Source organism: Ambystoma mexicanum, chromosome 12 (assembly GCF_040938575.1).
Source record: "Ambystoma mexicanum isolate Mex_15411 chromosome 12, UKY_AmexF1_1, whole genome shotgun sequence".
Lineage (NCBI taxonomy): Eukaryota > Metazoa > Chordata > Amphibia > Caudata > Ambystomatidae > Ambystoma > Ambystoma mexicanum.
This window is the reverse complement of record NC_090936.1, coordinates 936,987,262-937,012,088: the sequence shown is the minus strand read 5'-3', so window position 1 is coordinate 937,012,088 and position 24,827 is coordinate 936,987,262.

Genomic DNA, 24,827 nt, shown 5'->3' with positions numbered 1-24,827 from the left:
CACCATGACCTGAGGCCCTGCCCATGGCCTGCCAAGCTAAAGAATGCGGCCATTTTCGCCTATTGCAGCTCTTTACTGCCATATTAGGTTCTGGTAGGTCAATGGACAGGTACCAGCCCCTAACCCTGATCTAATCAACAGGTCCAGGGCTGGTCCCCCCTAGAGGTTTTAGATCGACCAGTGGACCCTGGACACACATATTTATGTGTCCATTGATTTGCAACTGCCATTGCAGGCCCAGTGAAAATACTGCAATTCTTTGATCTTGTGTGCCATATTCTACTCATCTGGAGACCAGCTCACCCTCCTTACGGTTGTCAGATGCTCAACAGGGCTCCTCAATCATGGACCGACCACTACTTAATTTCTTTCTCTGCCTCACTTGACCTTATCCGCCCCAAACCAATACTTATGGCACCGCCACTTTCTACTAGGAGTAAAAAAGACATTACTGCAGAAAATCTCCTAACACACCTACTACCCACTCTTGACAACCTAGTTAACACAGACCCCACCCTACTCATGGGAAGTCTTCAATAATGCCATGACAAAGGCACTTGACACCATCATCCTGATCAAAACGTGTAAAGGTAGACAGATATTTCATCTGAATAATTGGTTCACTCCACAATTGAAAGAATTAAGGACTCAAAAAAGAAAGCTGCAATCTATTTGGCGCTATTTGCCCACTGAGGAGAACAAAATTAAGTTATCCAATCACTCTAAACTGTACAAAAAGGAAATCATTAGCACTAAAAAGAATACCTTCAATGATAGAATATCCAAGGCTAAATCAGAAACAAAGGAATTATTCTCCATCCTTTGCAAAATGGAATCACCTATACCTCAGGTTGACAATACTCCTAAAGATAAGCCTTGGTGCACTAATATACAAAATGACCCTTTGGGTAAAATTAGTTCCCTCCAAATCAAAATTGCCAATAAGAAAGCTTCCCTGCTCCCACCGGCTGAGCCCTCACCTCTGCGGCAACCACCTCTAAACCCTCATAACAACACCCCCATCCATTCAGCTTTAAAAAAATATCTATAGTCAAAACAGAAAAAATATACTCTCACTGAAACCCTCTAATTGCAAAGGAGACAATTTTCCAGCTCAAATCATAAAGGAGGCAGCCAGAGATCTAGCACCTTTTATCTCGAAGCTCATCAATGCATCCTTTAAGTCAAACCTTGTGCCCAACAGTCTTAAACAATCTTGGGTGCTTCCTTTGCTCAAAAATCAAACCTTAGACCCTTCCATACCAACCGACTATAGACCCATCACCACAGTCCCATTCTTACTTAAAATTATCGACAGAGTAGCTTATCTACAAATTCAGGACTACCTAGAAACTAATAACCTACTAGGCTCACGTCAATCCGGCTTCTGCCCCCTTCATGGCACTGAAACAGCCTTGTTTGACCCCAAGACCCAAATTGACGAGTTGAAGGACAATGGTAAATCAGCTATGCTACTCCTCCTTGACCTATCGGCAGCTTTCGACTTGGTAGATCATGCAGTTTTATGTAACCATCTCAGTTCAGATGCCCATTTTTCAAGTGATGCCATAAACTGGGTGCAATCCTTCCTTGCAGACCATACAATGAGAATCTTCTCACCGCTAGCAGCCGCTGACCCTATACAAGTCCCATGTGGCGTTCCCCAAGGATCCCACCATGTACAACATCTTTACTAAGCCCTTGTTTGACAAGTTGGACAGATTGGGTGTCACCTACACTAACTACGCAGATGACACTCAGATCCTCACTGTCACGAGCCTCGCCCAAAACCCCCTCTGGCAAACCCATTGGCCAGGTGGAGTCAGGACTCAGGCCTCTAGAGCCTGGCATCCTCTTCAAAAGCCTTCATGGGGCCAGTCCTGGCACCTATGGCGCCAAGCTCATACACCATGAAAAACAATGTGCTTGGGAACTACTTTATTGTATTGTCAGCCAACATGGAGGCATCCACATAGCTTGGTTCCTAAGAACCAAGCTATGCGGTCTAGTGTTTTGGGTGTGGTAGCCTAGGGACTACTTTACCTGGACTATTTTGTTGGGGCTATTTAAACCACACCCGAGCAAGACAACATGCTTTGCGTTACTTTGCAGATTGCAACGTGACACTCACCGTGTCCAGCTATTCCCTCAAACCTCGGAGAAGCAGAACCTGCAAGGAGACAAAAGGAACATCATTAGCAGCAGCATCTTACCTGCAGTCTTCATCTTTAAACACTTGCAGCTACTGAGAACAGCTTCCTCGAATCTGCACGCCTCCCGGACAGAACGACCTGAAAGAGGAAGATAGAGGCAACATTAAAGAAAGCAGTAGAGACATTTACAAATTACGAACTGCTCAAAAGGCTTACCTGGCTGGTCGCCTCTTGGCTGGCACCACTCCGGACATTCCACTCGCGCTGAAGAACACCGCAAACTACAAGGAAGGAAAACACAGGTTAGCAAAGGCAAGACTTCGCAGCGCTGCGCATAGCGCTTACTTACCGCGTCATAGCGCTCTTAATGCGCCATCATTTACCAGCGGGGCTCAACCAAGCCAGTTCACCGTGCTGAAGCTCTGCATACCTAAGGGAGAAAAAAGAGACATTTTAAACAAAGAAAGGCATGCAGGATAGCAACAAAACTAAAGAACAGCAATAAGACCTACCTGAACAATATCAAACGGGCCGACGTCAGTAAAGTAACTGGACCGCACTCGCCCATGAAAGACAACGCGCCCCTGAAGGGAGGATGGAGAGCATGCCTAATTCTACCACAAGGCAGAACCTTCCCCGCAGACCAGATCAGGGCAAAGCTGAGAAGCATACCAGCGAGTAACCCAGCTGGGTGGCATCCCTGTGGATACAAGGTGAGCGTAACAGAACGCAAAGCCTACCATAACAAATCCACCTGGGCGCCATGGAGACATCAGAAATGGACCAATTGTCCCAATTACTAGGAGAGCTTTGTGCTGAGGTTCATTCTGCCAGACAAGAGACTAATGCCCTCCGGAGAGACCTAATAGTGACCAAAGAACGCACTGAAGAGATTAGCAGGCAATCCTTGCAATCACAGGCAGGAGAGACGCCTCTACCTGGAAGCAATCCAATGATGCAAAACCCTGCCATACCACCCACTCCGGTACAGATCATGCTTCCTGGAACAGTGCCCCTGGCACCACCAGAAAGGTTCTCAGGTGACCCACGGAAGTATGCAGCATTCATCAATCAGTGCCGCCTTCATTTTCTTTGTAGGCCTGGAGCATTTCCAAACGACCAAGCTCGGTAGCTTTTGTCTTATCATACCTGAGTGGTAGTGCAGCAGATTGGTCGGTGCCGTTGCTAACCCATGACGATCCTCTATTACATGACTTTGGGGGGTTCCAGAGAGAAATGAAAAAAACTGTTTGCTCGCCATACCCAGGAACAAGCAATAAACAATGAACTCTTGTCCCTCCAACAGGGGAATCAGGACTTGTTAACGTACATTGCTACCTTCAACAGACTGGTTGCCGAAGCTAGGTGGCCAGAAAACAAAATAACCACGTTATTCCATTTAGGCTTATGAGGCGAATTAAAGGATGTCTTAGCCCAGGTGGTTGGTCCACCCAGAGACTGTGCAGAATTCATAAATCTGGTCGTGCAGCTAGACCACCGGTTGCAGGACCGAAAGGCAGACCGGTCTAAGACGGACCCTCGGACCGTGTATGTTCGACCAAGGGAAAACACACCCCGTGTACCTGAAAATGCTGTAGAACCCATGCAGATTGGAGGGATACAGCCTCCATTAACAAAACAAGAGCGGGACAAAAGAAGACAACAACAGCTTTGTTTGTATTGTGGGAAACCAGGACATTTCCTGAAGGACTGTCCAGTAAAACCCCCAAGAAGAACAGTCAGGGCCACAGAGAAGGATGAAGCTAAGAAATCGGAAAACTACCAAGCTCGACAAACGTAGAGGTCAGTTTGTCGAGTGAGAAGAAAGAGTTGCTGGCCTCACACTTTGCAATACCAGTGATCTTAATTAACCACCAACAGTCGTCAAGAATTCATGCCGTTGAAGCATACATCGATAGCGGAGCAGTTGCAAATTATATTGATTAAAAACTGGCAGCAGAGATGGGGCTTCCTTTGTGTTCTAAGCCAACTATGGATAAGGTAACCACTGTGGATGGGACAGAAATCGCTTCCGGACCGGTAACCCAGTGCATAGCCAGGGTAACCTTGCTGTGCCAGGACGGACATCGGGAGTCTATTTCATTCGATCTCATCAAGGCACCTCAGTTCAGGCTAATACTAGGGATACCATGTTTGGTTGTTCACAACCCTTTGATAGACAGGCGGGCACGAAAATTAACCTTCCCCTCTGACTGCTCCCCTGCCTGCTATTACCAAGAGGAGAAACCCGACGTCTGTATCCCCATGACTCCCAGAGTGACAGTATCAACCCTGGGAGCAACTAATACCTTGCCAAGTGAATACCATGATTTCCAGGATGTTTTCTGAAAGGACCAAGCCAATACATTGCCGCCGCACAGGCCCTATGACTGTCAGATCGACCTTGTTCCTGGGGCACAAATCCCTTGCGGCAGGATCTATGCTCTCACAGAACCAGAAAACCTTCATTTTAAATCCTATTTAGACCAGTACCTTGCAAACGGATTTATCCGTCCTTCGAAGTCCCCTGTAGCCAGTCCTTTGTTCTTCGTCCCGAAAAAGGAAGGAGACTTGAGAACCTGTATTGACTACCGCGCATTGAACCAGATCACAGTGAAGAACTGCTACCCCTTGCCACTTATCCCTGAGATGCTAGACCAAGTTAAAGATGCCCAGATTTATACCAAATTGGACCTTCGAGGAGCGTACCACCTCGTCCGAGTCAGAAATGGAGATGAATGGAAAACCGCCTTCCGTACTAAGTACGGCTTGTTTGAATATCAAGTCATGCCCTTCAGGTTATGCAACGCTCCTGCGGCATTCCAATATTTCCTGAATGACGTCTTAAGGGAGTTAATTGATGTGTGTGTCTTAGTGTACATAGACGACATCTTAGTATACTCAGCCTAGGAACAAGATCATGTCAGGCACGTTCGTTCAGTCCTCACCAAGCTCTGTCAACATCGCTTGTTTGCAAAGCTTGAAAAATGTTTTTTTTCATGTTACCGAAGTAGAATTTCTTGGTTTTATCCTTACTCCAGGAGGCATCAGAATGGACGTGCACAAGGTAGATGCCATTCTGAAATGGCCTTCACCGACGTCTCTGAAAGGGGTACAAAGCATGCTGGGCTTTGCGAACTTATACCGCCCTTTCATCCCAGACTTCTCTCAGGTTGTGCACCCAATCACAGTACTATTACGAAAAAACAATAAAAAGTTTGCATGGACCGAAGAAGCAGAAGAAGCCTTTCAGGAACTTAAACAAAGGTTTTCCTCCGCTCCAATCCTGCGACATCCTCATCAAGACCTCCCTTATGTTGTTGAAACTGATGCATCCAGTCTCGCAATGGGGGCTGTCCTTTCACAGAGAGACCCGGAACCCGGCCAGCTACATCCTGTGGCCTTTGGTCGAAAAAGTTCTCACCTCCAGAGATTAATTATGCCATCATGGACAAGGAGCTCCTGGCTATCAAATCCGCCTTTAAAGCCTGGAGGCACCACCTTCTGGGGCCAGACACACCATTACAGTCATCACAGACCACCGAAACCTGCAATATCTCAAAACAGCCAAGGCCCAGTCCTTGCGCCAATTATGGTGGGCCCTTTTCTTCGACGAATATGATTATGTAATCACATTTCGACCAGGAGTCAGAAATGGAAAGGCGGATGCCTTATCTCGCATGAGCATAGATGAAATAGTATATACAACTCCAGACCCAGTACCTATTATACCTAAAGTCAAACTCTTGGGTATCACGACAGCCTTAACACAAGCAGAACTACGAAAAGAAATCCAATGGACAATGAATCCTGATGCCTACCTTGCATGGCAAACTCAAGGAGAACAATATACCATCAAGGACCATCTACCCTTTTTTAGGGATCGCCTATATGTACCCAAGAAGGAATTATAACAGCATATTATTTCAAACTATCACAATTCACTGATCGAAGGGCATCCTGGGAATGCCAAAACCCTAGCTAAGGTGAAAGAGAACTTTTGGTGGCCTACCTGGCGTATGGACATCATTCAGTATATTCAGTCCTGCGGTGTCTGTGCACAAAATAAATTACAGAAACAAAAACCATCTGGTCTCCTACAACCATTGGACATTCCTCCAGTTCCATGGCACACTCTTTCCCTTGACTTCCTCACTGATCTACCTCCAAGCCAAGGGTTCAACACCATCCTTGTAGTTGTGGACTTATTCTCGAAGATGGCCCATTTTATTCCTCTCAAAGGCCTCCCAGACGCAGCCACTTTAGCAAAAGTGTTCCTAGATGGCGTGGTTAAGCTACATGGCTTCCCTTCGGTTCTGGTCTCTGATCGAGGCAGCCAGTTTGTTTCAAACTTCTGGAAAAAATGTTGTGCAATGGCGCAGATCGACGTTCGGCTATCTACCAGTCACCATCCCCAAACGGACGGCCAAACTGTGAGAACCAATCAGACACTCGAGCAATATTTGTGGTGCATGCTGCACCACGAACAAAGGAATTGGAAAGACCTACTATGGATAGCCGAATATGCATATAACAATTCTTTGCATTCAAGCACGGGACAAACACCCTTCTATACCCTTTATGGCAGACATCCACATGCCTCTGAACTAGATCTTCCAGCCAGCTTGGAAATGCCAGCGGTAAAGACTCTACACACAACCATTACTCAGGCTTTCAAAAGGGCAAAGGAACACCTTATTCATGCCAAAGAAAAACAAAAGAGATTTGCCGACCAACACTGGAAAAAGGCCCCTGATTATCAAGTAGGAGACAAAGTTTGGTTAGCCGCTAAATTCGTACCCATCAAGGGAACCCGGACCTTTCATCCCAGATTCTTAGGACCCAATACCATTAAGGCAATTATCAACCCAGCAGCCATGAAACTGGATTTACCACCTAATCTACACATCACCCCAGTATTCCATGTGTCCCTCCTGAAACCAATGCAACCCGGCACACGGATTGGGACACCACCTAAGCCCATACTTGTTGACGGAGAACCAGAATTCGAAGTCAAATGTATCTTGTACTCTAAATACTCTAGGACCAAGCTATATTATCTCGTCGATTGGAAAGGATTTGGACCACAAGATAGATCCTGGGAGCCCAGTGAGAATATCCACGCACCACGTCTAATCAGGAAATTCCATCGGAACTTCACAACCAAACCTGGGCCAGACAGAAGGAACACCATGGGAGGGGCCTTAGGGGGGAGTGCTGTCACAACCCTCGCCCAAAACCCCCTCTGGCAAACCCATTGGCCAGGTGGAGTCAGGACTCGGGCCTCTAGAGCCTGGCATCCTCTTCAAAAGCCTTCAAGGGGCCAGTCCTGGCGCCTATGGCGCCAGGCTCATACACCATGAAAAACAATGTGCTTGGGAACTACTTTATTGTATTGTCAGCCAACATGTAGGCATCCACATAGCTTGGTTCCTAAGAACCAAGCTATGCGGTCTAGTGTTTTGGATGTGGTAGCCTAGGGACTACTTTAGCTGGACTATTTTGTTAGGGCTATTTAAACCCCACCCGAGCAAGACAACATGCTTTGCGTTACTTTGCAGCTTGCAACATGACGCTTACCGTATCCAGCTATTCCCTCGAACCTCGGAGAAGCAGAACCTGCAAGGAGACAAAAGGAACATCATTAGCAGCAGCATCTTACCTGCAGTCTTCATCTTTAAACACTTGCAGCTACTGAGAACAGCTTCCTCGAATCTGCACGCCTCCCAGACAGAACGACCTGAAAGAGGAAGATAGAGGCAACATTAAAGAAAGCAGTAGAGACATTTATAAATTACGAACAGCTCAAAAGGCTTACCTGGCTGGTCGCCTCTCGGCTGGCACCACTCCAGACATTCCACTCGCGCTGAAGAACACCGCGACCTACAAGAAAGGAAAACACAGGTTAGCAAAGGCAAGACTTTGCAGCGCTGCACATAGTGCTTACTTACCGTGTCATAGCGCTCTTAATGCGCCATCATTTACCAGCAGGGCTCAACCAAGCCAGTTCGCCGCGCTCAAGCTACGCATACCTAAGGGAGAAAAAAGAGACATTTTAAACAAAGAAAGGCATGCAGGATAGCAACAAAACTAAAGAACAGCAATGAGACCTACCTGAAGAATATCAAACATGCCGGCGTCAGTGAAGTAACTGGACCGCACTCGCCAATGAAAGACAACGCGCCCCTGCAAAGATGGCAGGATGGAGAGCATGCCTAATTCTACCACAAGACAGAACCTTCCCCGCAGACCACATCAGGGCAAAGCTGAGAAGCATCCCAGTGAGTAACCCGGCTGGGTGGCGTCCCTGTGGATACCAGGTGAGCGTAACACTCACCCCCCTTTCGGGCAACTTCTTGGAAGTCTTGGCCTTAGTAAACAGGACATATCTCCTCATTCAGGCATGGATGGCATCTCACAGCCTCTGCCTGAATGATGACAAAACTGAGATATTGATCCTAGGCTCAGAGACGGCCATTAAAAAACTTGACCCTAGATATGCCACATTCAACATTGATAATAATGTCATCAAAGTGATGCCGGCAGTCAAAACCCTAGGTGTCTATCTTGACTCGGCACTCACCTTTAAGAAGCAAATTAACGCTCTATCATCCTCTACAGCATATACGTGCAAATTAATCCGAGTTTGCAGAGCATTCCTATCTGAGACCAGCTGCATCACACTAGCCAACGCACTTATTCTATCCAGACTGGATTACTGCAATGCTCTATATGCAGGATCCAACAAGTACATTCTCGATGAATTGCAAAGGCTCCAAAATAATGCCCTCGGAGCAGCTTTAAATATCCCGAATAGAGATCATATCTCTGCATTCAGAAGAAATGTCCATTGGCTTAAAATTAAAGACAGAATCATCCTTAAAACCCTATATCTTACTTCCAAATGTCTTAATAACATAGCGCCTCCCTACCTGGCAGAAAGAGTTAACAAAAGAACCTCTGACTGACCTACAAGAATGGCCAATGCCTACACTCTAGTGGTTCCCAGATTTAAAAGGATCACAGCCGGCAGCTCTAGCTTTCCGGTCATAGCTGCCCAATCCTGGAATTAACTGCCCCTAGATTTCAGAACTGACCAACCCTATTCCAGATTCAGACAGAAAGTCCTCACCTGGATACAATCTAATGACACTTAACCTGATCGCTTCTCTTCCCCTATAACCCATCGCCTCTGCCCATTCCTAATGCCCATTTATGATTACTATGGGCCTCATCACGACCCAGGCGGTAAGGGGTTTACGGCGCCGTAAACAGCGCCGACCCTTACCGCCTGAGTACGAGGTCCCTTAGCGCCATGGCGAATTTAACACCTGCTTTTAGCAGGTGTTAAAATCCATGACGCTAAGGGACCATGGAGTTAATTACGCCACCGTAATTTACGGTGGCGTAATTAACGCCTTCCCCACTCCCATTATGCCCTATGGGGCAAAAATGGGAATGGGGAAGGGTAAATGGGGATTGGGGACTTACCGCCCCGCCAAGGTCCGAATGGGGCGGTAAGTCCGCCAACCACCATGGCGTAAACGTAGTTTACGCCATGGTGGTAAAGTCACGGCCCAGGCGGTAACTTACCGCCTGGGTCGTGATGAGGCCCTATGTCTTGCTACCGTCAAATGTATATTCTGGTATCCTCTGCTTGTATTTTGGAATTGCATTTGGTATCATATGGTCACTACCAATCTATGGTCGCATTTATGTTACCTCTGTTTCAATTGTTTATCACCCATTGTATGTAACCATATACTCCTGTAACCTAGCCTCATTAGTATCCTTGCATTGCTCTGTAACCCCTGTAACTAAGTTTTCTTGTAATGCTCGCGCCCAGCTACCTGAGGTTTTTGGTCTTGCACTATATTAAATAAACAAACAAACAAACAAACAATATAATTATAATTATAATTGTCATTTTATAACGCACTTAATACTTCTTGGTGTATGGCTGAATAGCAAAAGGTTTGGGAAAATACTTCACATATTCTTTATAAAGATGTTTATTTTTTATATGCAAAAAATACTGTTCCAGTCCCGAAGTAGGCACTGCTTTTTAAACAATTAAAACTTGTGATCATAAAATCCTGAGGAAGTAAATGCAATTAGTACTCAGCGAGGGTGCACTCAGAATGAGAGAACCATTCTGATTGGCCCTCGCCAAAGGCATTACCAGGCCGGGAACCCCTTGGCCGGTATTCCACGGCCATTGTTCCCGGCGGGGTGCGTGGCAGCCCCTCAGTTAATGAGGAGGCTCAAAGCGGGGCCATCCCTGCTCCGAGCCTCCACGGCTGAGAAGCTGCCTTCGCTCCCCGGCAGGGACTCTCGTATGTTTTTGTTTTTTCTCCTTCTCTTCCCTCCTCCCCACCCCACTTACCTTTAGCCTGCTTTGTCACTGTTGGGGGACAATGGCAGCCTCCACTAATGTGGAGACTCGAGCAGGGCCATCCCCACTCTGAGCTCCCATCGTCCCCCGCCATGGACCCAGGTACTTTTTTTTCTCCCTCCCTCCCCCCCCACTTACCTTCAGCCTGCTTAGACCCCGGTGGAGACGAGAGCAGCCTCCAGCCGTGTGGCAACTCGGAGCGGGGCCATCCCCGCTCCGAGCCTCCACACGGCTGGAGGTTTCCATCTTCTCCCACCAGGGACCCAGATACAATTTTTTTTCCTTCCCTCCCAACCCGACTTACCTTCTTTTTTTTTTCAGGAGCGGACACGCTGGGAACACTTCTGTTCCCACCTCGTCTGCTCCCGATGACCACCATGGAAAGGGAAAATGGACTCTGTTTCCCCTTTCCTGGCAGTCATTTTCTTGGTTGATTCTTTTGTGTGTGTGTGTGTGTGTATTTATCTTGTAGCTTTTCTACAGCACAAGCCTATTGTAACTGAGATGCAAAAGTGCACTTATAAAATATTGGAGCTGGGGTGGCATTGAAGGGGAGAGTGGAGGGCTGGGCGAATGGCCTGGACCATGCAAACAGTGGTCAAGAATATTCTGGTTTAAGTTTAAAGTCTTTCCTTCCCTACTGGAATAAACAAGGGGGGGGGGACCCTTTTGACATGCGTGGGTGTGATGCTCCATGTTACGGGTGCATAGGATGTATTTCTTTATGGTTTGGGTGAGCACTAAAGAGAGAGCACTTGCTTCGAGTAGCTGGAACATTATGTTAATACAATGACTTTTCAGCTGAAAGGTATTTGTGTGATGAGAAGCTAATTATGCATGACTTCTGAATTGAGTGTGGGTTTTTGTAGTGGGAGAATCTGGCTGACCTTCTGGGTTCCGTGTACGATTCCTTAAAGAAAGAATGTATTGATGATGTATAACAACAGCATTATGCCTTTTTAACAAGGAGGAATTAAAGAAGGATTTCATCATGGGGGATAGTTCAGGGGAAATATGTTTTTCTTGGAAGCAAGACAACACAGCACAGCACAGGTTTGAATCCCGGTCCCGCACTTAGAAACCAATCTCTGGTATTAAGCGCATTATAAAAGAACAATTATAATTATATAATCAACATAATATGTGTGTTTGAGGGTTGTGTCAATGTAAGCCTTCCTGGGGGATGTTGTTTACTTGATCCATGTGGCAGGGTTGCATGGGTACAATTGCCATGGAAGAATTTAGCTGTCAATGTTTTGCCTAACTGATCACGTGGCACTTCTTTGCCAGCAACGATTATTGTATGGAATTAATGCAATGCTTGATTGCATTGAACAGAGCTTTTCTGAGTGTGGCTAGCTGCCTCCAAAGATGACCACATGAATTACGACATACTAAGAGGCCCTCATATTTTTTAGTATAACCTACATCCAATAGAATACCACTGTACATGGGTGTATGTACCAGCTAAGTCAACCTATCCTCTGGCAACCAATGGGAAACCTGGACATGGCTTCCTCTCCAGTGTATGGTCGGGACTTTTTGGCAGTGCTGCATGCTGGGACCTGGAGCTGAGGAGACGGACTATGGTTGCCGCAAGTGATCAAGTGGAGTGGTAGGGTGTGTTATTTTTGGAACCTCAGCAATCTTATGGCAGATGGTGAGTTCTGAAGGGGATTGAGGACTGCTCTGCAGACATCAAAAGTATTCCTACCCAGGGGTCCTCGCCTACTTCACAACATTCCTGACATCCTCTATGTTTAGATGGCCAGGCACTCTGATAGGTGATGGTAGGGCATGTGTAAACCCTGCCATTGCCACACCCCAGAGTAATACTTTAGTTCCATTAACCTAACGATGCACCAAAAATAGGAGCAAGTGGCAGGTATCCCTGCATAAGTGTCTTAAATCCTAGTTGAAAGTGAGGCCTCCAGTGCTCATCAACTAGAATTCAAATGAAACATCTGACCGTGTTCTGACTATTAAGAAGTGCCTGGCCCTGTGCTGTGATGACTGTCATGTAGGTGATCACAATCTTTCACTGTTGTTGTTTCACTACTCTTAATAGTGGCATGAGACATAAAAGCCTGGCATAGGCCAATATGTTGTATTTAATCATTTTTCTTTTTGCTCATTCACTGGTGGTAGGTGGATAGTGTGCAGAGGCGTAGACAAGGTAGGAACTGAGTGGGTAAGGCCCACCCAAAATCTGTAAATTCCCACTCAGCAGTGCTGTGTGGCCATTTACAGATGGTAATGTCACAGCGGTAAGCCCAACTATATTAGCTTCAAGCACAACTTGTTAGACAATCATTGAGATACCTCTGATAGTGTGTACATGTTTTTCCTATCATCAAGCGTCAGGTGATCAAACAGAGACAGTGGTGATGCTCATCAATGGGAGACAAGCTGGATCCCCTGGTGCTTGCAATTCTGCATGGTCAATGTTCTCCAAGATGATGATGAAGACAAGCAAAAGCAACAAAAGCTAGATTTCATACCACAATCACTAGAGGAGTCACTGTCACCTCCCCCCTTGCAGATGGATCAGACAGTAGCTTCATCAAATGTAGGTGAGCAGGAAATGGAGATGAAGGTGTAAGAAATGAGGCTGTGCTTTGGAGACATGAAGGCAAAACCGGACACTAAATAACCCTTTTTGATTTGAAGATGGAAATTATAGGGTAGCTTCTGAATTTGTATGCACTAGTTCACAAGACAGTGGAACAGAATGAAGAGGATATTTTGAAGATCACAACATAGAATGAGTGTTTGGAGGACTTATCCTGATGCAGTAAGTTCTTACTTGCACAACCTCCAGAGTCAGTGGTGATTAGCTCCAGCTTTGAGCTATTTATTGAAACAATCCTTTGCCTGACCTACAGGAGACTATATTTTCCTCCTAGTTTATGCTGTAGTATGTCCACGGAACCTTAGGCCTTCAACTGTTCCCAGAGAGGCTGCCCAGGCAGTCCTTATTAACTTTTTCAACTATAGGGAATTAGCTCTAGGGTAATCAAGGAACAAAGCCAAGCTGCAATATGAGCGTGGAAGACTGTCCATGTTTCCAGATTTCAAAACGGTTGTCAGGAAGTAAGTCACATCTGTCATAAATGCCTTGCATGACAAGACAGCCAATCATGCAATATTATTAAATGTCCAAATTATGCATTTTCCAGCACAATATTTGATAGAAAAATGGGTTTAAAGCCCATACAATTGACAATGTATGACAGGCTGGTGAATATTTTCAATGGAGGAGTCTAAATGGAGGAGTCATTTCCCCTCTCTCCTCAAGCACTCCCTTATGCATACCCTCCTTAAAAAGCCCTCTGCTGATCTTACCTGTCTGGCAAACTATCTCCCGATCTCTATCACTCCTTTCCTGGGCCAACTCCTGGAAAAGCTGGCTATCTCCCAGCTTACTCTCCACACTGAAGCTGTTGGTTGTCTCCATGACCATCAGTCTGGCTTCAGAGCACTAGTCACCAGTCTTACTGGACACCAGTCTTACTAAAACTGTTCAATGCAATTGCCGCCAATGGAACAATACTTTCTTCTTGCTCTCTGAGCTTAAAAAAAACTATTTAAAAAAAGGCTTGAGATAGGATCCTCACTTCTGTTGCCCTATTTCATTATTGCAAAAAGGGTAGTAGGCGCTCCTCTCCAGAAAGAACATGGCATGATGACCTGTTCTGAGATGAGAGTTTGCAGCACACGCTTTTTGCTCACTGTACCTTTCACAGATGGTGTTGGTACTCTTGTTCAGAGAGGAATTGCCACAGCATTTCGGTGCAAGACTGCCCATGTGGGTGGGACAAAGACTGATTTGCAAATGGATATATTTCCCATCTGTGAAAGTTACAGTGAGCAGAAAGCGTGTGCTGCAAACTCTCAACTCAGAACAGGTCATCATGCCATGTTCTTTCTGGAGAGGAGCACCTGCTACCCTTTTTGAACTATTTCATTATTGGACTGCAGCTCAAACATTTATACTAGCTGCATTTTGAGTAGGCTGGAGGAATAGGTGGGGAAAATAAGATACTCCCCATTTACCAGGCTGGATTCAGTAAGGGGTTTTCAACAACAGACCATGCATTTGTACTTTTGATAGTTTTAGATAAATATGTACAGATAAGTAGAATTATCCATGCTGCCTTTGATTCTATTGAATGACCTTTATTGTGGGCCAAACATAAGAGATTGGGGTTTCCGCCTTCATTACTTCAATCAATTGTACGCCTATATTTGGATACCAGGGATTCTGTTAGAAGCCACTCCAGTGCAGGCTTTGCTAGTGAGTTTCCTATGAATAAAAGAGTGTGGCAGGGTTGTCCACTTCCCCTCTTTTATTTATGATTTTTATTTATTATCTTTTTATCTGATTTTATACCACCCGCAACTGGGTTGGATTCTTTTCCCCCTAGTTTGAATGGGGTGCCTTATCCTTCACTACTATGTGCAGATGATGCGGTCCTACTCGATCTGACTCCATATGACTCCTAATGTGCTGGCTAGTAGCCTGGCTTATGCATCTAAGTATTTAAAAAACAATGATATGATATGATATCATAGTTTATTTGTATCGCGCTCATACACACATGTTTCAGTGCGTGACACGGCTAGGGAGGGGAAAAAGGGACGACAAAACAACAATCTTACTAGACCCAGTGACATTGAGAATGTGCAAGTGCAGGGGGGAAGGAAGGGGGAAAGTGCAAGGGAGAGGGGAGAGGTGGAAAGTGCTGAGCAAGGGATACAACAAAACAACTGGTAGTGCAGCCAGCAGGGTGGCAAGTGCAAGGTTTAAAGCACAGACAAGGCGTGTCTGATAAGTGCAGGTAAGGGGACTGTAGGGTTACACATACAGACCCAAGTGCAAGGGTTGCCAGGGAGGCAGTGCATGTGTGTGGCAGGGTGGGCACTGACCTAGGCCCAAAATCAGAGGGTAGCCAGGTGCATGGAGCCAAGCATACAGATCAGCACAGGAGAGGAAGAGCGAAGGCAGAAGCGAGGAGGAAGGTATTGAGGTGCTTCTAGAACCGGAGATGGTTCTCCTCAAGTATCAGAGTCACAGGGAGGCTGTTCCAGAGGCAGGCCCCAGCCGAGGATAGAGATCTACCCCCAACTTGTTTCTTGGAGAAGCGACTGGCCCTGAGGGAGTTGGAGATGGAAGAGCAAAGAGCTCGAGTGGGAAGGTATTTACAGAGGGAGAATTGAAGGTATTTTGGACCCAGGTCCCAGAAAGTCTTGTGGACAAAGTAGAGGGTCTTGAATTTAACCCTTGTAGCCACTGGAAGCCAATGGAAAGATGTCTGGGCTGGAGAGATACAATTCCATGGCTTGAGGCCAAGGACAAGTCTTGCAGTTCTGTTTTGGATGAGTTGCAGAGGGCGGAGAGCAGAATCAGGCAGATTTAGAAAGAGGCTGTTGCAATAGTCTAGCCTAGAGAGAACCAGAGCTCTAGAGACAGTAAGTTTCTGGGGGAAGGTGAGGAAAGGGAGAATGCCTCTGAGGAGGTGCAGTTGGTAGTTGGACTTCAGAGATGTGAGGAGAGAAGGAGAGTGTGGAGTCGAAGATGACCCAAGGTTCTTAGCCTCAAAGGTGGAAGCAGGATGAAGGCCAAGGGAGGTCAGCCAGAGAGTGACAGGAAAGGAGAGTTTAGGTGAGCAGATGAGGAGAATCTCTGTCTTACTGGCATTAAGGCAGAGATCATTGGTGGCACATCACACCTGGATGGCAGACAGACAGTTAGAGAAGAGGGAGGGAGAAGAGCTGGTGGAGGGAAGCCTGAAAACGAGCTGAGTATCATCCGTATAGCACTGAAGTTGGAGCAGAGAGCGGCAATGCAGTGGGCAAGGGGTGCCAGGTATTGGTTGAAAAGCCAGGGAGAGAGGTTAGACACCTAGGGAAAACCACAAGTGGAGAGCGAGATGGAGAAATGGAAGGAGGAAAGGAAGGACCCCTGTTGGACCTGGGAGTGTCAATCAGAGAGCAAAGAGGTCAGCCAGGCCAAGTCTAAAACTGAATTTAAATAAAACTAAAATTGTTGTTTTTGGTTTAAAACATGAAAATAAATATAACTGGTGCATAGACAGGATTAAGCAAAGCGTGGAGTATTCCTATCTGGGCATCATGCTTGCAAGAAATTCTCTGTGGTCGGTGCATTTATCAATTGTGGAGAACCACCTAAGTACTACTTTATGTGGTCTTAGACGATTTTACCAAAAATGTGCCAATTTCCGCTTTGATAAATGCATTCAAGCCCTTGAGGCTAAGATTTAATATGCAATATTATATGAAAGTGAACTCTGGGGAAAGGCAAGCTGTACTTCTTTGGACCGAGTACTCACCATCTACTTAAGGAACCTGATAGGGGTGATCCCTAGCACTCCGGTAACTCCCCTTGCATTAGAGTTGGGAGTACCCAGTATTGGGGCACAGGCCGAATTTACATTCATCTGTATCTCTGAATCATACCATCCTAAATGTGAAAGAAGAAATGGAAAAAGCTGAGGAGTATGCCATATATCACTGGCACAAAGATTGTGGTGGTGTGTGTAAAAAGTGGGGGATCTCTCTTGGTTAGCTGAGGCGGGGTACAATTACCAAGCGCCAATTATTTATGAAAGCTAGAAAGAGAAACTTTGTGCAGGCAACAAATAGCATGGACAAACTAAACTTGTTGGGGCTCTTAAGGCAGGCTCGTAGGACTTATTCTAAAAATGATGCTCTTAGTGATGTCCGTTCACCAACCTAGAGACCAATGTTTTGCCTCAGAGGGTGCAAATTAAATGGCTTTTTAATTCTAAGTTTTGTATATGTTGCCAGGGACGTCATTTCACCAAAATGTCAGGGGTAGCGGAAGTGACATCACATGACCTTTGACCTCTGAATGAGATCACAGGAAGTGATGTAATTTGATCCCGCCCCCAGTAACATCACAAACAGTGGTACAATGTCATTTGACCCCAGCCTCAAAATGACATCACATAAAGTGATGGCACACAACTGTTGGGGAGAAGCTGGACCCCCCCCCCCCAGGGCAGTGGGGGGCCAGCAGCCATACCCTCGCCAGCTATGGGAGGCCCCAACACCTCCCATATGGCCCCCAGAAATGCAACAGAGTCCCAAGCAGGCAGCAGCATGTTTCAAACTGCATTTATTTCTGGGCAGCAAAAAAGAAAAAAAACACACAGAGCATCGTGCACATCGCGAGTTCAGGTGCCGTCTCCCCCGGGGCTGGCTTGCAAGCCAGCTTTGTAATCACACTGCAGGCTGACCTCACAGAATTGGATCAGCTCCCAGAAACCTATCTCCTCCTGCTATTGGCTGCTAAGTGGTAGGTTACCTATGTAGCCCTTATAGTGAGACTGACAATTGGATATTAACCTTTTGCGTCAGTGGGTTGATTTAGCTGTGCCAGCCCCCATTATCTAATTCTACCTTGTTGCAATATGATCTTGTTCCCATAACTTTTTAGCTGAACAAGCAGTTCGCACCTGGGCTCTGGGCGCTGGGCTGCGCCATTCTTGTTACAATTTATGTTTCAAATGTTGTGCGAGTCCTTGAGAAAATGTCTTTCTTTCCCGGAAAGAAAAAAAAAAAAAGCACACTGGGTTGCCGTGATTTATTCGCATTTGTGGCAGTCTTATCTTGAATGTGTGGCCTTGGCAGTTCGGGGGTTTTGCGAGGAATGTTTGTCTGCAGAAAGCAATTTTATCTTGAATGTGCGGCCTTGGCAGGTCAGATGTTTTGCGAGGAACATTGCTGAAGGCTCCCGCAGCCAGTGTTCAGTGAGTGAAATGAACTTGGCTGTAATTTTCCTGAAACATGGCTTTACACTGTGCATTTAGACCATGTTAATTCATATAGGCATTTGCAAGCCTTTAAACAGGGATTTTTGTGTTTGTAGATTCTGATATTGCAGCATTGATTCTAATGTAGCATGGAAGTTGCACTGTTGGTGAAGTGGGTGTGTTTCAGCATATTTGTCACCCATGGGTGCGCTGGGGCCTGGTTCAAATGATAAGTGCGCTCCTTGTTCTTCCTGCTGTTCTTCTATATATGCGCTTGGGGTGAGGGGGCATGGGTTTGGTCTCGATTTTCCCTCTTCAGTCCCCCCTCTGGTCGACTTTGTCGACCACACCACCAAGCAACATTCACCTCCTTCCGGTCTGCATATCTTTGTCAATTCCTTGAAGTGTCCATAATTTTCTGCATTGTTGTTGATGAACAGTACATATAGGAGTGTTCTCCTTCTGTGTTCCACCACACTCACTTCCCTTCGTACTTCCTCTGATCACAGGGAGTGGCCACCTTTATTACTGCTGGAACCATGTTGCACACCGCTATCTTAGTCCGGCTCTTCCTTTCACCATGTCTCTTATTTGCATTCCGATGTCTTCTTCTGTTGTTCTCTTACACCTTGCAATGTATCTCTATCTTGCACAATGATGCTGTGCTCGGTACTAGTCCTTCCGTTATCACCTTCAATCAACCAGGCAGTCATGATGTCATCCATTACCATGCAAGCACTAGCTAGTTCTTTGCTTTCTCTTTTCAGATGCATTTTTTGCTGATCATTCTTTGGTATGCTGGTACTTCACCCAATCATTCTTCTGTCTCGCTCGAGAAGTAATTCCCCCCTCTTTTTACTTCTCTGTCTGTTTCTCTTCTTCCGTTGTTTTCCATCTTGGTGAATGTGTCACTCTTCACATCTTCCTTGGTCATCACCAACAAGGGCATGCTGATGCGCACCAATGAACACTCTCCTCCCCAATTCAGTGGTAGTTTCTCTTGATCTTTAGATCCAGATCAATAGTAGTCCATAAGCAGTGATGTTCCTGCTCTCATCTCGCAACTTCTCTCAACCTTCTTGCATCCAGCATGATTGTCCACTTCTTGTCACTGTTGTGCTGGTAACATAACGTTGGTACCTTAACTGTATACGTCCTTCTTCATTCTCCACCCAAGTGACCATCTTTGCTCTTTTCTCTCACTCCGTTAGGCACTTATCATATTTTTGTCTCTTTTATTTTATTTTTTCTTCTCTCTTTTTGTTTTTCTTTCTTCTTTTATTATTTATTTATTTATTTATTTTCTCTTGCAGCTTGCTCACTTGTGCATTTGCTCGTTGTTTCTTCTCTCTCTGGTCACTTTCCAAATACAGTTGTTCTCCAATTAGCTGCTTTATGTAATCATCTTTCATAGGGGATTACCCCCTTTTTTTTTTTTTTTTCAATCTCAATGTTGCTGTCTTCCCTTGCAATCTTCTTCGCACCTTGTCATACATGGGCGTCGTGCTCTGCTGTAGTAATTTCTGTTGTAATCAATTCTCTTCCGGCATATGTTAAAGAACAGTCAGGACAGCTCTCTCCAGTGGTATCCCTACCAATTTTGTACATGTGTGCATGTTGTTGGTCACTTCTGCTATGTGTGTTATGTGTATGTTTTACTCCCTTTGTGTCTGCCCTTAACTCTCCTTACTTTGCAGCAGCTTTTCCTTACCCACTGACGCCGTAACTCTTCCTGCTTAGGTTAGGGAATGTTAGCAGGGGATACAGCGGTAATGCTCACTATTACAAATAATTTTCAAATTACCACCCCCATTATTTCGTTCATCATTAATAGTCCCATCGTGAAGGTAAAAGTCCTTATTTGCTTGCCCATAACCACTTACGCTGCTGGGTCCTTGCAGCTGATGAGATGATAAAGTTGCCCGCCTGAAAATCGCAAGAAAGGCGTTAATACGTTAGTACTTGTTAGTAACCTCAAGCTCCGCGAACTAAACAATCACTAAGGGCAAAAATCAAACCTCCCCCTGGACATTTCGTGTTTTCAAAATTTCTCAATATGGGTAGGGAAAATCTTGGGTTGTTTATTCAATGGAAGCAAGGAAATATACTTCAGGGAAACATGCTCTAAGGGGTCTGAGGTTCTTGATAGGGTGGGCAATTGAGTGGGGAATGCTTCACGATGTTTTAATCAGTAGGCCTCACAATTTCTAATGGAAGATAACATTAAGGAAATTTCCTACACATTTCTAACAGCATACATACGCAACAACCTGCATGTGCGTGGAAAAGAGAAGAAACAAAACAGTGTTACAGCTGTAGGTGCAAAAAATGTAATATGAAACTCAATTAAACTTTGGAAATGCCTGTGTCGGTCCCTATTCTAGTTGCTAGTGTGCGTTGGACCATAGGATGGCCATGTTTCCCTAACTCGGGAGTGTTCGTGCTATTTTGCAGTTCATGAAAATCTCTTGCGTTGGCCCTGTTGATCGTTGCTCCCTCGTTGCCAGGGTGGCCACCGCTTTGTAGGGCTTGACGCCTTACACTTCTAACAAAGTCTGTCAGGAGGGGAAAATGTCCCACTGTAGTCCATAGCCATTGGGTGTTGGTTGTCCGTTGTCTTCAGGCCTGCCCTGGGTCCTTTATATCTGGCGAGAAATGAAATGGAAGCGCTTGAGACCTGAGAATTTACATATTCTTCAATTTCTTGACCTAACCTCTCTGCACTACTCTCACACTATTCAGTGTCCTAGTGGGAGGAGCCAATGGTACACCTATGCACCATCCTGTCACCACCTGGTGGCGTTCAATGGCGGTCTGACTGTAAATTATTACACAATTCGGAATGTACCCAGAAAATGGGTAGGCACTTAATTTATGTGAAGATACTCATTACACACTTGGATCATATATATGCAATTTGGGTGCTAGTGTACAAATGGGCCTTTGGATCTTTATATTTACTGTGCTTTTGTTGTAAGCTATTTATAGTGCGTGCCTTTGTCCCGTGGGGCATCAGGCACTGACAAGCTAAATAGGGAAACATCAGGGTGGTAAATTTGTCATATAGGGTGGCTGTGTTTCTAAATTAAGTGCACCATGTTACTTAGTTAAGATAATCGCAGGGTTTTTAAATCCTTTTTTTTTTCTATGGCTCCTCTCTCACTTCTCAGGGCGTGCCTCGCAGTGAACTGCAGGCACTTTAAGCTGGTACTAATGAAATCCGCTACCAATTATTCGCTACCTGTCTCTCCCCCCTCTTTTGTATTTATTTAGTTATTTATTTATTTATTTCCTCTTTTCTTTCAAACCCAACCCTCACAATTTACTCCCATTCTCTCTATCCCACCCCATGTCCACTTTTTAAACCCTACCTACTCTGTTAATTACTCATTTAGTCTAGTATTTTATTACTCCACTACTGTAATTATTGTTACATTTAAACAATATATTTCTCCCCCCAATATCTGCTCTCAAATTTTAATACAACCATCATTCTCCAGTTCGTGCAGCAATGACCTCTTTCCCTATGTGTGTTGGCTAATGCATTTGTGCCAGTGCAATTTTCAAAAGCGCTAGTGGCATTACCACTTGCACTGTCATTTTGTCGCCAAATGAATTCTGTTGGGAACATGGATCATCCACCCCTTACCCCTATTTCTCTCCTCCTGTGGTGAACTGTCAATGAAATGTAGGCCTCCCCCCTCAAGTGCACCTTCTTCCACCTTGTGTGTCTCATTTAATTCTTATGTGTTAATCGTGTATTCATGAGCCCAGTCTCCTCACTGAAAGATGTGTGCTCAAAATGTAGCTAAATGTACTCTCTTGTGATGCGCTATCATTATGCACCCCCCTCTGTACCGTGCACCCCCATTAGGCTTAAACAATCTTCCTTACTTTCAACATGTGTATGTCTGGTGTTTAACAAGTTATGGATTTCTCTGTTAATAAGGTGGTCATATCCACATTGCTCATGATGTCACAAATCTCTCTTCCCTAATGCATGGCCTAGTCGCCCCACTGTCACCCAGAAAAGAAAATGTTTTGATACCTATCACCACCCCTATGCAATTGTCCTCTGCATTATTGAGTGTGCGTGAGTGTGTGTGTCGGCGCGCGTCTCGCCCGCTCTGTCGGGGAGGTGGAGCATGAGTGTGTGTGGCAGAGTGAGTCAAATCAAGTTTGTCTTGGGCTGTCCTATTAGCGGTATAATGTCAATCTATGTCCTTTGAAAGGTTTGTTCCCCATCAGGAAGACCCCACCCAGTCATGTAACCGGTACCATTGCTATTGTGTCAGTGTTCTGTATGGGTGCTGGCTGCTGTGCAGTGCCCCTGTGTTGTGATTCTAGTCAGTCCTGGGGTAGTGGTGCTGTCATTTGTTGTGTCTGTACATGTAGTGGTAACAGTACCTGCGTTGGTGCTTGTGGTGTCTGCTGAAATGATCCCATCCTGCCCCATGTATCCTCCCCACATGGGCGGTGCATATTGTGGTGATTGTTGACACTACTATTGTGATTCTTGTGTGTGTGTGTTGAGGCTGTTTTTAACTGCCCCTCCCATTGCATACTTTAATAATTTATTTTGTGCCTACTTATCCTCATCTGCCTTTCTCTGCCCCTGTGTCATCAAATATTACACTCCCGGAGGTTCAGAAGGGTGAGTCCCCTCTTCCCTCTGCTCGTGCTGGTTCAGCATCAGCTGACCCCTCGCATCTTCCCTTTCCTTCGTGCACACAGTTCAACTGTAGCCATGTGCTTTTAAAGCTATTCCCGTGTAAGTCCTGTGCATGTGTGTCCTTAGCGATTGCTGCACGCTTCTGGAGAAGCCGCCTATGAGCAGCCATGGTCTTTTTTAATTTACCTTCAGTACTTTTGAATCTTTGCACACTATGTTTTACTGACTTATTTCGGCATGGAAGCTGTGTGCTACACAACAGGTAAAGGGGAATCGTTTCTGTATTGTGTGATACATTTTACCTCTATTCAATTCGAAAATTTCGATAGTCCGCTGTTCAGGGAGCAAAAGTTAGAAGATAATTGAACATTTTTCAACTTCTGTGAGCCTTCTTGGCTCCGCACCTTAGCCAGTGCACTCCACGTGCAGCCCATCTTCACCAAACCATTGCCTTCTCCGGCACACCCCCACAATCTTGCGCATGTGTCTTCCACACACCGCCTCTGGGTCACCTATTCTCCAAATCCAAAACCACACCACTATCTCCTCACCATCAAAACTTTGTGTCCTATGCATCAATCTGAAGGTGACGTCACCAAACTAAAAACACAGTGCAAATGAACAGACAAATGTGCATACACAGAACAATAACCCATTTCTCCCAACCCCACAAAAATCCCAAAATAAAACCCCACAATCCCCACAGCTGTCTTCCTGTCTCAACTGGAACAAGGTAAACCACAATAAAACTCTTATAATTGGACTGCACACAATGCGTCGCCTAACGTGTGATACGCTCCTCACCAGGGGACCTTAACCAGCCAACTATCATCCACTCACTGAACTAAACGCTCAATTAGCAGGGAACCTCATCTACTCATTGATCTATAACGTCAATTCATAGGAAATCCAGACCCCGTACATGAAATCACCATCCAGACCAATCAGCGCGGCACTCCTGTTCTATATGTAGGGAGTCACTACCCCACCCAATAGTCTCAAAAACACAAGAAGTGACCACTGCCACCACCCCAGTCCCAACTACAATTCACGTGCCGATCACCACCAATGCGCTGAATTTTGCGACAATGTACAATCACCCACCACCCAATTTACAATGCCTCCCCCATTTTCTACCTAAACAAAAGAACTTAACATTTCTGCAACATACTGATCAACAATGCATCATAATACTTTAAACATTTCCCCCCCTCAAAGCCCATGTTGCTAGTTGACTTACATTTTCCTATGCTGCACTGGCAGTTGCTCCGCTGCTGGACACCCCCTCAAGGCGCTTCACCGGACCCCTTCTCCTGCAGGGCTCTCACCTGCCCTCAAGCGGGGTATTTCCAAGTGGCCCCTGAAGCCTTTAGCCGGTTACGTGTTTTCCGGTGGTCTTCAGGTGCAGGCGAGGGTCCCACAGCTTCCTTGAGTCGGCGGCAGGGAGCTCAGTTCAACGCAGGGCTTGCGCAGGCAGTGCTCATTTACCCATGTTACAATGAGCAATGAGCCTCACAGAGGGCACCAACTTGTTGGGGAGAAGCTGGACACCCCCCCCAGGGCAGTGGGGGGCCAGCAGCCATACCCTCGCCAGCTATGGGAGGCCCCAACACCTCCCATATGGCCCCCAGAAATGCAACAGAGTCCCAAGCAGGCAGCAGCATGTTTCAAACTGCATTTATTTCTGGGCAGCAAAAAAGAAAAAAAACACACAGAGCATCGTGCACATCGCGAGTTCAGGCGCCGTCTCCCCCGGGGCTGGCTTGCAAGCCAGCTTTGTAATCACACTGCAGGCTGACCTCACAGAA